This window comes from Mobula hypostoma, chromosome 13 (assembly GCF_963921235.1).
Source record: "Mobula hypostoma chromosome 13, sMobHyp1.1, whole genome shotgun sequence".
In the NCBI taxonomy this organism is placed as follows: Eukaryota; Metazoa; Chordata; class Chondrichthyes; order Myliobatiformes; family Myliobatidae; genus Mobula; species Mobula hypostoma.
The window spans coordinates 62,024,820-62,040,105 of NC_086109.1; the positions used below are offsets into that span (position 1 = coordinate 62,024,820).

Genomic DNA, 15,286 nt, shown 5'->3' on the forward strand with positions numbered 1-15,286 from the left:
TAAAGGGGTTTATAAGGACTAGGTCTGTATTTATAGGTGTGCATGAATAGGGAGTTGGAACTATGATTATGTCCACAATCAGAGAAACAGACTAAATACAGAAGTGTATATTCAACAAATTAACTTAAAAACTGAAGTTCCAATATCAAGGGGGTAATTCTGTAAGGGACTGATTGGAATTTTTCTGCAATGAAAAAAAATTCCAACTCTTCCCTTTTCTATGACATTTATAAACAGCTTGAAATGGAAAGTATAAAGAATCATTGCAGGAAGTTACAATTAATGAAGGGTTTATTGCTTGATGATGTTCAATAACACCAAGTTTCATCAAAACGAAAGCACTGGCTCTTCCTAATGCATTTTAATCAACACTAGATCATATGCTTTACAGCCATGCAATACACTCAAACTCAAAACATACCTCACCTAGTATTTAGTGAGAATGAAAAACAGAAAATACTGTTTGACCAGAATGTTTCCAGCATATTTTGTTTTTAATTCTGGTTTTCAGTGCCTACAATAGCTTTGCTTTTGTGTGAACTGCTTCCTAGGAGCAACATCCAGCAGTTAGGATTAGGATAGTAATTTTGATTCAAGGTCCTGAGACCAATCCTCAAACCCCACTTTGTTCTAACAGTGTTTACCAGGTGACATGTAGTCAAACTGCACCCAATTTCCAAGTTAACTCATCTTCAAGGGACAAAAAAAAACTGACCAAAATGTTGTTTACAATGTCAGACACTTAGATTTAATCTAAGTGAAGCAAAATTGAATAATTACACAGAAAACAAAACAAGATACTAACTATAAAAATATTTGATAGCAAAAACTGAATATAGCTGTCAATTGTCAAGAGAGCAAGGAGATACTCTGGGAAAATTGCCTTGCAGGAGTACATGGTAGAGTTAGGACAGACAAAAGGAAAACACTCAATACAGTGGAAGAGATATGAATATTCTACTGGTTGAACAATTGTGTTATTTTTCTCTTTCTTTGCAGTGATTTTGGTCTTTCTTTTTAGTAAATTGGGTTCTTTGGGTCTCTTGCTTTATGGCTGCCTGCAAGCAAACAAATCTCAAAGTGTATAATTTACACATTCTTTGATAATAAATGTACCTTGAATCTTTGAATATTTTGAAAGGGCATGATGATTCTAGTTATGAATGCTCCAGCATGGCCCTTAGTCTTCCCTCATGAGAACAGACTCAGAATTTCCTCAAAAGATGTAACCTATGGACTAGAAAGATTTATGACTAAGGAACCAAATGAACACAGATTAAGCATTCTTTGTTCATTATGCATATGCATTCTACCGGGGAGTTTTCTGCAAAGGTAAGATATACCTACAGCTTCCCACAACAGACATGCCAACTGGGCTACAGGAGAAACGGTGCAAGTTATGAGAGGAAACAAGCTGTTATACCACAATAAATGCGATTAACCTCCTGGTAAAGGAAAACAAGCCATCTACACAACAGGGAGTAAAGTATCTCCCACAGCTCCCAGCAGTTCTCCCTCACCTATCTAATAATTCATTTGGAAGGTAATTTTAAATTCTTACTGAAGTGTGCATTAGATTGAGAGCAGGAGTGTAGGCAACAACTTTGGCTGTTAGCATACTGCTGAAAATTCAATTGTGCCTTGGTCCCTGGCCAAAGTCCTATTGGAATAAGGGCAGAGCAGCTGGTGATGGCGAGTAATTCAATGAAGTCAGAAGAAACTGCAAATTCTGAAATCTGGAACAAAAATAAAACTGAAAGCCACCATAAGGTCAAACAGCACCTGTGGAAGCCAGAAGTACAAGTCAATGTTTTGGGCTAAGATCCTGTATCAGGACCGATCAACTATTTAAAGTAGATCTGTCATGATGCAACCTGAAACAGTGGCACATAACTATGTCTCCACAAATTCTGCCTGACCCACTGAGTTCCTTGAGCATTGTTTTTTTTTGTAAATAGAGTGGATTTCGGTTAATTGAGCCAGTTAATCTAGACAGCTACTTATTTGGGACAACTCTTAAAGAACAAAAACAAATTGAGAAAATAGCCTGGAGTCCCTTCATTTGAGACACTACACTGCTTAATTGTGACAGGAGACTGCTGCTGAACATTTTCCAACTAGCATCAGTCATGTGCACATTGCGTGGCCGTTAGACACTACACCATGCTCAGAATGAGCAGTTTTTAAAATAGTATTATTTGCATGTTTGTGATCAAAAAGCAGTCATTTTTGTCACTGAAGGTTGGCGAGTAATAAACAGTAAAATAATTCAGAATTGTTTTGCTCACTGCAGTTTCAAGCATTCACTCTTTCAGATGCCAAAATCAGCCAGGAGTGAAAATGGCATAAGTTAGGAACTATGAAGAATTTGAAGGTAACAATAATCTTAACTGTTACAACTGAAATGAAGATTTGGAGGATGCAATCGAAAACATTGTGTGAAGGCAGTCCATTATCTGCACTAGGTGTTTGCACTGATTGTTCATTTACAGAAATCAAAAGAACATGACAGTCTACACTAACTGAATTCTTCCGTCGGTAGGTTTTAGAAAGTAATGCACAGTCTTATAGTACTGTAGCCTTGTTCTAATTTACTCAGTTAAATGGCAATTTGTCTTTTTCATTTGTTTTTAAAATAGTACCATGAAACTTTGGCTAATTGAGGCAGATGCTAAAAATGTTCTGTTCCCAATGTGTCCCAATTAACTGGAATCCACAGTAATTCAATTACCTGCCATGCATCCCAGTCTGGTAGTTTCCTTCAAGAATGTACTGAAAAAAAGCCTGAAAAGCTAAAATAATTTCCATACTGGTGTGCAAGAGCGATTCACACCTGAAAGTGACTGGCAAATTTCCAGATTGATTCAAACCCCAAAAATTCTTATTTTTCCAGAAAAGAAACAAATAATATTTGGATGCAAAACAAGCTAAATGTGTTACATAATTTAAATTATAGGGATTAGAATCTATAAGAAAGGGAAAATCTAACTCCAGCCAGATTACATTTTTATGAAATATTAATGAATGGGAGAGGATTGATAAATGCAGCAAAGCATGTTGTGTATACAGATTCTATAACATGTGATTAATTGTTCTCTTTACAGCTGGATGCTAATACAAGGTGAGATCCAGATGTTAGCATTATGATCACTGCTCTTCTCTCCAAAATGGCAGTTAAGATTCAATACATCATCCATCACAACTTCCACCATCTCCAAAGGGATCCTACCATTAAACATATCTATGCCTCCCCCACCCACCCTCCACTTTCCACAGGGATCACTCCCTCCACAAATCCCTTGTCCATTTGTCCCTTCCGGCATTCATCCCTGCAAGCAGCTTAAGTGCCCATTCACCTCCTCCCTCACTTCCATTCAGAGCCCCAAACAGTCCTTACAGGTGAAGCAACACTTCACCTGCAAATTTCTTGGTTTCCGTACTCCCAATGCAGCCTCTTTTACATTGCAGAAACTGTCGTATATTGGGGGACTACTTCATTGAGTGCCTTGGCTCCATTTTCCAAACTTGGAACTTCCTGGTGGCCAAACATTTTAATTCCAATTCCCATTTTGACATGTCGGTCCATGTGCCAAAATGAGGCCATCCTCAGGGTGAAGGAGCAACACCTTCCTTATATTCCAGCTGGGTAGCTTCCAACCTGATGGCATGAATATTAATTTCTCCTTCCGGTAATTTTCCCCCCTTCCCCCTCCCCTCTTTTTCTATTCCCCACTCTGGCCTTTTGCCTCTTCTCACCTGCCTAAAACTTTCCCCTGGGTCCCTTCCTCCTTCCCTTTCTCCTATGGTCCACTTTCCTCTCCTTTCGGATTCCTTCTTCTCCAGCCCTTCAGCTTCCCCACCTACTTGGCTTCACCCATCACCAAGCTAGTCTCCTTCCCCTCCCCTCAGCTTTTTATTCTGGTGTCTTACCCCTTTCATTTCAGTCCTGAAGAAGTGTCACAGACCAAAACATCAACTGTTGATTCATTTCATAGGTGTACCAAAGGTCATAACACAGGAGTGAGATTGAAAATTCGGCTAAGGTGTAATAACGCTCTCTCACTCAATGTCAGTAAGACCAAGGAACTGATTGTAGACTTCAGGAGAGGGTCAGTAACTTTAAGTTCCTGAGTGCCACTATCCTGGAGAACCTGTCCATCATACAAATATAATTGCGAAGAAAGCACAACTGCACCTCTACTTCCTCAGGAGTTGGCGGAGATTAGGCATGTCATCAAAAACCTTGGCAAAGTTCTACAGATGTGTGGTAGAAAGTGTACTGACTGCCTGCATTACAGCCAGGTATGGGAACACCAATATCTTTGAGTGGAAAATCCCACAAAATGTAGTGGATTTGGCCCAGTACATCATGGGTAAAACCCTCCCAACCATTGAGCACATCTATATGAAATGTTGCCGTAGAAAAGCAGCATCCAAAAATTCTCACCACCCAGACAATGTTCTCTTCTCACTGCACCCATCAGGTAGAAGGTACAAGAACCTCAGGATTCGCATCACCAGGTTCAAAAACATTTACTATCCCTCAACCATCAGGCTCTTGAACAAAAGGGGACAACTACACTCATTTAAGGGCTCTTTAATGCTTATTATTTATTGCTATTTATTTATTATCTGCATTTCTTTACAGTATACAGATCCTGTTTACAGTTACTGTTCTATAGATTTGCTAAGTATGCCTACAGAAAAAGAATCTGAGTTGTATATAGTGACATGCACGTACTCTGATAATTAATTTTACTTTGAACTTCGATTTCCATAGATGCTGCCTGACCTGCTGAATTCCTTCCGCATTTTGTGTGTTGCTCTAGGTTTCCAGCACCTATAAACTTTCTCCAGTTAGGATTCATGTATAGAAACTACAGTTTTGTAGGTGACAAAATTCTTTAGGTGAAGTAAACATAAGGAGCACAGTAATAACAAAGGTGCAATATACAGGTTTTAAAGAGATGTGAAGTACTATATTGTGCAAGCAATTAGAAAAGAAAATAAGAAAAAAGTACTTTGGAAGTACAGAAGATAGACCTGGAGACCTGGTGCTTCAAGTATACAAAATGTTGAAGGCACAAGGCCGGATAAAAAGGTACATGGAATACTAGGCTTTATAAAGTAGTAAAAGGTACAAAACAATTTTTAAAATATAAATTCTGAATTATGCACCCACTGAGGTAATGTGTGCAATTCTGAGGATTTCTCGTCACAGGCAGGATTGGGTGCAAAAAAGTTATTGGCACCATGGATACCAGAATTTAGTCTGTACAAAGAGTAGACAAACAAGAGGAAATCTGCAGATGCTGGAAATCCAAGCAACACACACAAAATGCTGGATGAAGTCAGCAGGCTAGGCTGCATCTATGGAAAAGCATATAGTTGACTTTTCAGGCCGAGACCCTTCATTGAGACTGGAGGGAGAGGAGAAAAAAACACAAGGTGATAAGTGAAACCGGGATGGGGGGCGGGGGGGGGGAGAGAGAAGAGAGATCTAATAGAAGAGGACAGAAAGGCATGGAAGAAAAGGGGGGGGGGAAGCTCCAGAGGGAGGTGATAGGCTGGAAAAGAGATCAGGTGGGAAGAAGGAGTTCATCCTCAGGGTCCCCTTAAATATTTCACCTTTCACCTATGACCTCTAGTCTCACGGAAACTCAGTAGAAAAAGCCTGATTGCATTCAGCCTATCTATACCCTTCATAATTTTGCATACCTCTATCAAATCTCCCCTCATTCTTCCATGCTCCATAGAGTATAGTCCTAACCTATTTAGCTTTTTCCTATAACTCAGGTCCTCAGTTACCAGCAACATCCTTCTAAATTTTTTTCTGTCCTCATTAATCTTATTGATACCTTTCCTGTAGGTAGGTCAGCAGAACTGCACACAATATTCCAAACCTGGCCTGACCAATGTCTTACATAACTTCAATACAATACTTTCATATCTGAAGGCCAATGTGCCAAAAGTTCCCCTTATGAACCTATCTACCTATGACACTATCTTCAAGGAATTACGGATCTGTATTCCCAGATGCCTGTTTTATGTTAAGCAGTAAATGTGAGGAAAGGGAACATCAATGTTTCAGGATGAAACAGCGCAGAACTCAATGCAGGGTTTTGACCTGAAACAATAAGTATTCAGGATTGTTCACATCAGAAGAAATATTGAATTAAAAGAATTACAGTTTTTTGCAAAAGAAATAGAACTGGGAGTTTTTTTAATGTAAAGTTACAATCTAAAAAGGTAATACAAGTGTAGAATCAGTGGTTACAGCTCAGGAAGTTATGAAGTCATTAAGTCACCCGTGTCTGTGCCAGTTCTTAACCAAAGTAACTGAATCCACCCTCCAGCCACTTCTCCAGAGTCTTCCAAATTTTCATTATCCTATATTTACTCAATTCCCTCTTGAAGACTGCAGTGAACCTGCCTCCCCCACAAGGCATACATTCCAGATTCCAACCAGAGGCTGCAATACAAAATTTTTTCCTGCCTTTATCCACTCAGCACAAACCCTTCATCATGTCTTGTCATCTCTCCATTTTTATTTGCACTTTTATTTTGCTTTACAGCCTGAATAGCCAACTCTTGCTTCTTGTTGCATCCTTGAAAAATACAGCAAAGACAGTACAGCAAAAATAAACAGTATGAATGTGCTCAATTAAAGTGAGAGAAACAGCAACGGAAAATCTGAGTTTTTGCATTTCTGGCATTGGCACAAATGCAAGAACATGCATCAGAATAACTATTAACTACAATGTTTTAACGTAGTAGCATCTAGCTACAAATCCGCAAGCAAATTTTCCAACTAAAATGAATGTATGTTGCCAAAGACACTCGCAAATTGATGAACCATGGAGAGCATTCTAACTAGCTGCATCACCGTCTGTTATGGGGAGTGGAGGAGAGAGAGGGTGTTACTGCACAGAACCAAAATAAGCTGCAGAGAGTTGTAAACTTAGTCAGCTCCATCATGGGCACTAGCTTCTGTAGTACACAGGACATCTTCAAGGCGCAATATCTTAAAAAGGCAACATCCATCATTAAGGACCCACATCACAGGTGATGCCTTGTTCTCATTGCTACCATCAGGAAGGAGGTACAGAAACATGAAGGCACATACTCAGCAATTCAGGAACAGCTTCTTCCTCACTGCCATCCAAATTCTTACTGGACATTGAACCATAAACATGACCTCACTACTTATTTCTATTTTGCAGTAGTTAATTTAACTATTTAATACATATACTTACTCTAATTCTCGGTTTTATCTATTATCATGTATGCAATGCACTGCTGCCGCAGATAACAAATTTCACGACATATGCTGGTTATGTTAAACTCGATTCTGTGTACATACAGAGCTATTAAAATATTAACACGAAACGCTGCAAAACATATCACCATCGACAGAGAGAAGATAATATCAACTATAACACCTGGTCAATTCACTCTATCGAGCTGCCATGAGAAACGCTGCTTAATTCATATTTAGCAGCTCTTAGTTACATTTGCGTTCAACTTAGGGCAACCTCTAATTCTGAAGATAACCTTACGCCCAATGCGGAAAGCGGTGCTTATCTCAGGAAGAAAACTTCAGTTGTCAAGTGAAACAAGTGAGTGAAGGGAGGGCCGCCCGGGTCTTGCAGCAATTGGAGCTGCAGCTCTCAGTAGCCCCCAGAAGGGCCGAGGCCGGGGAAAGGCCGGAGCCGGGTCCCCCCAGGTGTGTCTCACCCTGCCTTCACCATGATGAGGCAGATCAGCTGCGACCCCCCCCGTCCCCGTCGCCGCCGCCCACACTTACATTCCTCCAGTGTCGGTCGGCCTCCCTCTTGCCCCACATTACACCATCTCCATGCATCCTCGCTGAGCTCTTTCTGCGCTCGGGCCGGCCAGCCCACCCCGCCCCCCAGCCTCCAGCCTCGCTGACCAACGCCGCGGTGCTTGACAAGAGGTCCTCGCTGCACAAGGCGCCCTACCTGCTCGGGAGCTTGTGACCGGGGACGGAGCAGGCCCCGAACGCGACCAGTGAGCTGTACGCAATTTCCTGGAGAACTTGTTGCTGCGGAGCCATCTCAGGCCCGGCACCGGCAGCCGCGCTGCTCCATGCGCGCGTGTGTAACTCCGCCCCGATTGTCCAGCCCCCACCGCGGACGCCCAGCTCGGCGCATGCGTGGCGTTGGGAGGACGGCGATGGCGACGTCTGGTGAGTGTGCGCGTGCTCGGAGGGCGAGGAGGCGGGAGAATGGCCGGTGGGTGCGTTGCGGAGAGGAGAGATGAGGAGATAAATGGGGTGGGGAGTGTGATGCTGGGGATCTGTGTGTGGAGGAAAAGGAAGACCAGAAGGGGACATTGATATCGGCAGGGAAAGTGAGGGTCTCAAATTTAACAGATGCGTGATTGAAGAGTTATGACCTCCAGGATGTTCGAGTGACTGAAGAGTGTTTAACATCATTCTTTGCGGATAAATAGTGTTGTCCTAAGGTCTTAAATCTTATACAACACAAAATAACGTTTACTGGGGTAGAACTGAAAATTTAATTGAATAGTCGTTAAGTTTCCTTTATAAGCTCAACAACCAATCCGATTTTTAGTGCTTAAAACTATAAGGGATGCAGACTTAGTTAACCATATAACCATGTAACAATTACAGCACGGAAACAGGCCATCTCGGCCCTTCTAGTCCGTGCCGAACTCTTACTCTCACATTGCTGGCCTTCATTGCTGGAGGGATTGCATTTAAAAGCAGCTGTACAGGGTACTGGTGAGGCCACATCTGGAGTACAGTATGCAGTTCTGGTCTCCTTTTTTGAGGAAGGATATACTGGCTTTGGAGGTGTGCAGAGGACGTTCACCAGGCTGATTCTGGAGCTGAGGGGTTAGACTGAGGAGAGACTGGGTCACCCGGAACTGTACTCGCTGGAACTCAGAAGAATGAGGGGGGATCTGATAGAAACATATAAAATTATGAAATAGAGGCAGGAAAGTTGTTTCCACTGGTAAATCACACTTGAACTAGGGAATTTAGTCTCAAGATTTGGGATTATAGATTTAAGACGGGGATAAAGAGAAACCATTTCTCCCAGAGAGAGATGAATCTGCTGAATACTATACCCAGGAAAAGAATAAAGGCCAACTCATTAAATACATTTAACAAACAGATATATTTTTGCATAGCAGGGGAATTAAAGATTATGGAGAAAGGGTGGTTAAATGGAGCTGAGTCCATGGCCAGAACATGTTGAATGGAGAAAGAAGTGCCATGGGCCAGACGACCAACTCCTGCTCCAGTCTCTTACGTTCTGTACCATACCCCCAGCACTAAAACCGAGCCACATCTAACACTCTTACGTTCTGTACCATATTCCCAACACTAAAACCGAGCCACATCTAACACTCTTACGTTCTGTACCATATTCCCAACACTAAAACCGAGCCACATCTAACACTCTTACGTTCTGTACCATATTCCCAACACTAAAACCGAGCCACATCTAACACTCTTACGTTCTGTACCATAGTCCCAACACTAAAACCAAGCCACATCTAACACTCTTACGTTCTGTACCATACCCCCAGCACTAAAACCGAGCCACATCTAACACTCTTACGTTCTGTACCATAGTCCCAACACTAAAACCAAGCCACATCTAATACTCTTACGTTCTGTACCATACCCCCAGCACTAAAACCGAGCCACATCTAACACTCTTACGTTCTGTACCATACCCCCAGCACTAAAACCGTGCCACATCTAACACTCATATTCTGTACCATATCCCCAGCACACAGTCCCCTTGACTCGAACACTTTCCCCACACCCCTCACACAGCCCCTGCTTCACAGCTCTGCTAAGAACAAGCACTCTTGCAACCCCCACCGATAAGCAAAGGCAGTGAGGAAGTGAACACAGAGTAATCAATGGATTTAGCAAAAGACCAGACACTCTCAAACAGGGTGTATCAGATGAAACCTTGCACCAGGGTCCGTAGGGAAGTCAAAGAGAGCCTCCCATTTTTGGAGGCCAGATCTCAGAGGCAAAAGTCCAGCATGTCCAACAACAGATTTGGGTAAATGTGTGTGGCTGGGAGATCACAGTCTACAAGGACTGGCTGATGGGAATAGTATGGAGGCAGTCAGAAGCTGCAAAGGATGGGCAGAGTGAGGTGAGATGGGGGAGGGAGTGAGCTGAGGTGGGAGAGGGACAAGGTTTGTGTGGGGGGGTGAGATGGGGCTGGGACAAGGTATGTGTGGAGGGAGTGATGTGAGATGTGGAGAGAGTGAGGTGAGATGGGGGAGGGAGTGATGTGAGGCGGGGTTGCGACAAGGGACAAGTGACCTTCCCGTACAAGTTCAGAGTGCACAGGCAGTCAAACGCACACACTGACAAGTGTGTGGAGGGAGTGAGGTGAGATGGGGCCGGGACAATGTATGTGTGGAGGGAGTGAGGTGAGATGGGGGAAGGGAGGTGAGATGGGGCTGGGACAAGGTTTGTGTGGAGGGGGTGAGGTGAGAAGGGGCTGGGACAATGTATGTGTGGAGGGAGTGAGGTGAGATGGGGCTGGGACAAGGTTTGTGTGGAGGGAGTGAGGTGAGATGGGAGAGGGGGGTGAGGTGAGATGGAGAGGGAGTGAGGTGAGATGGGGCTGGGACAAGGTTTGTGTGGAGGGAGTGAGGTGAGATGGGGCTGGGACAAGGTTTGTGTGGAGGGAGTGAGGTGAAATGGGTCTGGGACAAGGTTTGTGTGGAGGGAGTGAGGTGAGATAGGGCTGGGACAGGGTATGTGTGGAGGGAGTGAGGTGAGATGGGGCTGGGTCAAGGTTTGTGTGGAGGGAGTGAGGTGAAATGGGTCTGGGACAAGGTTTGTGTGGAGGGAGTGAGGTGAGATGGGGCTGGGACAAGGTTTGTGTGGAGGGAGTGAGGTGAAATGGGGGTGGGACAAGGGATAAGTGACCTGCCCGTACAAGTTCAGAGTGCACAGACAGTCAAATGCACACACTGACAAGATCTATCTCTCATACGTTTACAGCAAGCACTGGGAACAAGTACACTATTGGTGGGCTGCAGAGCCATATCAGTGTTACCTTTTTATTCTGTGGAAAATAAGTATTAAGGAATATAGTGACTATGTTCAAATACAAAACTATTACAGACTAGCATTTCTTATAGGGAGAGATAAGAGAGAACATTCCCCTGGGGTAGAGATACATAACATAGATACACACACACTTGACACTGTTAAACACCAACACAAAAACACTATTTATTTAACTTTGCTTTTAACTTGTGATGATATAGAGCTTACTGAATACAAAGTTGTAAACTCAAACGAAGATTTTAAGCCCTATTGAATATAAATAGCCATGAGTACCCTCACTAAAGGGAGATTATTCTGTAACTATCTCATCTTCAAAGACTAGTTTACTTCCTCATTTATACTCACAGTCATAGTCATAGTCATACTTTATTAATCCCGGGGGAAATTGGTTTCCATTACAGTTGCTCCAGAAATAATAACTAGTAATAGAACCATAAATAGTTAAATAGTAATATGTAAATTATGCCAGTAAATTATGAAATAAATCCAGGACCAGCCTATTGGCTCAGTATGTCTGATCCTCCAAGGGAGGAGTTGTAAAGTTTGATGGCCACAGGCAGGAATGACTTCCTATGACGCTCAGTGCTGCATCTCGGTGGGATGAGTCTCTGGCTGAATGTACTCCTGTGCCCACCCTGTACATTATGTAGTGGATGGGAGACATTGACCAAGATGGCATGCAACTTAGACAGCATCCTCTTTTCAGACACCACCGTGAGAGAGTCCAGTTCCATCCCCACAACATCACTGGCCTTACGAATGAATTTGTTGATTCTGTTAGTGTCTGCCACCCTCAGCCCGCTGCCCCAGCACACAACAGCAAACATGATAGCACTGGCCACCACAGACTCGTAGAACATCCTCAGCGTCGTCTGGCAGATGTTAAAAGACCTCAGTCTTCTCAGGAAATAGAGAGGGCTCTGGCCCTTCTTGTAGACAGCCTCAGTGTTCTTTGACCAGTCCAGTTTATTGTCAATTCGTATCAGAGAGCAGAGCAGGGCGGATGGTGTTGAACGCACTGGAGAAGTCAAAAAACATGACCCTCACGGTGCTCGCTGGCTTGTTCAGGTGGGCGTAGACACGGTTCAGCAGGAAGACGATGGCATCCTCAACTCCTAGTCAGGGCTGGTAGGCGAACTGGAGGGGATGTAAGTGTGGCCTGACCATAGGCCGGAGCAGCTCCAGAACAAGTCTGTCCAGGGTCTTCATGATGTGGGAGGTCAATGCCACCGGTCTGCAGTCATTGAGGCCGCTGGGGCGCGGCGTCTTCGGCACAGGGACGAGGCAGGACATCTTCCACAGTACAGGAACCCTCCAGAGCCTCAGGCTCAGGTTGGATACATGGCAAAGTACTCCACATAGCTGAGGGGCACAAGCGTTGAGCACCCTGGTACTGACACCATCCGGTCCTACAGCCTTGCTTGGGTTGAGACATTTCAGCTGTCTTCTCACCAGTAGAGCTGTGAAGCCCACCGTGGTGGTTTCGTGTGGGGAAGTGGTATAGTCATGAGAGCAGGGAGGGGGACTGTGAGGAGGGGTAGGAGGGGAGAGTGGAATATGTGTTGGTCGGGGGTCGACAACAGTTGACCCATGTGTGGGATGGGCAGGGGCCACACTGCCAAATCTGTTAAAGAACAGGTTAAGTTCATTGGCCCTGTCCACACTGCCTGCCGCTCCTCTGTTGCTAGTTTGCCGGAACCCAGTGATGGTCCTCATCCTCCTCCAGACCTCTCTCATGTTGTTCTGCTGGAGTTTCCACTCAAGCTTCCTCCTGTACCTGTCTTTAGCCTCCCCGATCCTGGCTTTCAGGTGACTCTGTATTGCCCTCAGCTCCTCCCTATTTCCATCTCTAAACGCCCTCTTTTTAGCGTTCAGGATGTCCTTAATGTCCTTTGTTACCCATGGCTTGTTATTTGAATAACAAAGGACAGTTCTTGTTGGAACATTGCAGTCCACACAGAAGTTGATGTAATCAGTGATGCACTCTGTGAGCCCATCAATATCCTGTCCATGTGGCTCACAGAGTGCCTGCCAGTCTGTCACCTCAAAAACAACCCTGGAGCGCCTCATAAGCCTCCTCCGACCATTTTCTCACTGTCCTCGAGGTTACAGGTTTACGCTTCACCAGAGGCACGTAGCAGGGTTTTAGATGCACCAGGTTGTGATCTAACCTTCCCAGTGGGGGGAGGGGAGAGGAGCTGTATGCATCCTTAACGTTAGCGTACATCAAATCCAGAGTCCTCTCCCCTCTGGTTGTACAGCTCACATACTGCGTGAAGTTGGGCAGTGTTCTAGCCATGGTAACCTGGTTGAAGTCACCCGAGATGGTAATGAGGGCACTCGGATGCTGGGTTTGTAGTCTGGCTATGACGGTATAAATGATGTTACACGCTGACGTCGGGTTGGCAGAGGGAGGGATGTACACAACAACCACAATTGCATGCGAGATTTCCCTTGACAAATAATATGGCCAGAGTCCAACAGCAAAAAGTTCAATATCCGGGCTGCAGACCCGTTCCTTGATCGTAATATGCCCAGGATTGCACCATCTGTTATTTACCAGAACCGCCAGTGCCCCTCCTTTATGCTTACCGCTCTCAGCGCAATTCCGGTCACCTCGAACGGTTTGGAAGCCCTCTATGGAAACGCTTTGATCGGGTATGTCCTCGTGCAGCCACGTCTCAGTGAAGCACATGATATTGCTCTCCCGAAATGTTCTCTGACTCCTGACAAGTGCAGTCAGTTCGTCCATTTTATTCCCCAGCGATCTCACATTTCCCATGGTAAGAGAGGGGAGACACGGCTTATAACTTCTCTTCTCCAAAAGCCTCTGTTGTCTCGACCCGGTCCTCTTCCCTCGCCTTTTTGATCCCCTCTGCATCCTCTGTGTGTTTTCCTCCAGATTTCAGCCGGTATGTCCGCTATTCTGTTCCAATACTTACTAATCGAACGGCATGTCCCCTCTCCCCACCAAGGAGAAGACACAGTACTTCCAGCTAACAAAGTAGTTTAAAACACAGTTCAAAAGTTCAAAGTAAAATTTATTATCAAAGTATGTATATGTCACCATATAGAACCCTGAGATATATTTTCTTGCAGGCGCACACAATAAATTCAATAACCATAATAGAATCAATGAAAGACCGCACGAACAGAGTGGACAGCACGTGTGTAAAATAGAGAAAAGAAATAATAAATATCGAGAACATGAGATGGAGAGTCTTTGAAAGTGAGTCCATAGGTTGTGGGAACAGTTCATTTATTTTCAGTGATACACATTCAAATCCAGTGGCCAAGTGGTTAAGTCATCTGAAGGTCATCAGTTTGAGCCTCAGCTGAGGCAGTGTGTTGTGTTCTTGAGCAGGGCACTTAACCACACATTGCTCCTGCACGTTTATAGCCCAGCGGACTGGACAAGACGACAAACAACATTCTTAAGATACATTTAAAGCTCCCAGAGGATTTCTATCTTAAACATTTCCAAATTACAAACTATTTCTATAACAACAAATAATTTCTAAGACACAAAGCACTTCTAAAACACACGTACAATTCCTATAAACTAAAAAGACTTACTAATGATACAGGCGAATGAATCATTCCTTGCAGAAATCGAAGCCAGAGGAATGGATTCTAGTCACATCTTGTTTCTATTCTTCTTGATGTTTTTTAGCCATTCCTAATAAGCCTGAACTGCTCTCTACATTTATAGTGGTTCTTTCATAGCTTTCTGAACTGAACAACTTAGCTTATCTGCTTTGAAACAAGCTAAATTAAGTAACCCATATCCTGCACTCTTGAGCGGCAATAAACCAGGTGCAGTGGGCTTCATCTGCTTTCCACAGACAGTGCACCTGCTATATACAGATCATGTTTGCAATAGTGTGTTTTAACTTCAAACTGATTACTGCTTGCCATTCACATTTAAGAACTGAAGACTGACTCCTGTTTATGGCCAGAAATTAAACAAAGGAATATTAGATATACATTTACTTACTGCTGCTATGTTTAGAAAGCAAGCTTTGCAAAACGTCAGACTCCCTATTCCAGGAAATGAATATCCATCACAAATTAACATTTTTTTTGTCTTGTATTTTCATCTTTGTGCTTTGTCCCATTGTCAAGCTGTTTGAACTACATCATTTGTACGGAAAGTGATCTATAAATATTACTATCATTTTATTT

The 15,286-nt window shown here is 43.7% G+C and overlaps 2 protein-coding genes across 8 annotated transcripts in view; one reads left to right on the forward strand and one right to left on the reverse strand.

Annotated features, from left to right (window-relative positions):
* asb7 (ankyrin repeat and SOCS box containing 7) overlaps nt 1–8,120 on the reverse strand; it is a 74,231-nt gene extending 66,111 nt beyond the window's left edge. For 2 of the 3 annotated variants that reach the window (XM_063065814.1, XM_063065816.1), the window contains exon 1: nt 7,983–8,120. The gene's annotated coding sequence lies outside the window, so the exon portion shown is untranslated. The other variant, XM_063065815.1, reaches the window with a different exon arrangement.
* lins1 (lines homolog 1) overlaps nt 7,275–15,286 on the forward strand; it is a 63,239-nt gene continuing 55,227 nt past the window's right edge. For 4 of the 5 annotated variants that reach the window (XM_063065810.1, XM_063065811.1, XM_063065805.1 and 1 more), the window contains exon 1: nt 8,065–8,209. The gene's annotated coding sequence lies outside the window, so the exon portion shown is untranslated. Of the gene's footprint in view, nt 7,620–8,064; nt 8,210–15,286 lie in introns of those variants that run through there. The other variant, XM_063065809.1, reaches the window with a different exon arrangement.